This window comes from Pteropus alecto, unplaced genomic scaffold (genome assembly GCF_000325575.1).
Source record: "Pteropus alecto unplaced genomic scaffold, ASM32557v1 scaffold97, whole genome shotgun sequence".
In the NCBI taxonomy this organism is placed as follows: domain Eukaryota; kingdom Metazoa; phylum Chordata; class Mammalia; order Chiroptera; family Pteropodidae; genus Pteropus; species Pteropus alecto.
The window spans coordinates 694499-694851 of record NW_006439713.1 but is presented as its reverse complement, the minus strand read 5'-3'; the positions used below and the strand labels follow the sequence as shown (position 1 = coordinate 694851).

The 353-nt window shown below is 64.6% G+C and overlaps 1 protein-coding gene across 1 annotated transcript in view; it reads right to left on the bottom strand.

Annotated features, from left to right (window-relative positions):
• The window catches only part of RSPH1 (radial spoke head 1 homolog), a 14698-nt gene that overhangs the window by 11699 nt on the left and 2646 nt on the right, over positions 1-353 (bottom strand). The gene's annotated exons all lie outside the window — the stretch shown is intronic.

Sequence of the window (353 nt, the reverse complement as noted above, 5' to 3'; positions counted from 1 at the left end):
GACGTGGCCTCAGGGTCTGGCGGAACGTGTGTGAGAACCCCGGGCTCGAGTTCTGTCTCACGGCATCAGGCCACGCAAGCTCACACTCCCAGGCGCGGCCCCCTCAGGAGGAGGAGATGCGATCGCACAGGTGCGTGATCGCACAGGTGCGTGATCGCACAGGTGCGCGATCACACAGGTGCGCGGTCGCCCAGCAACGCCCAGCCAACACCGGCCGAGCGCTCGCCGCCCATAGGGCAGGTCCTGAGAGTTCCACGGGGTTAATTCGTCTAATCCACACACTGCAGGTGAGAGAGCGGAGGTGAGGAAGGGTGAGGTCCCCTGGAACAGGTCACACGTCCTGCCACCACAGT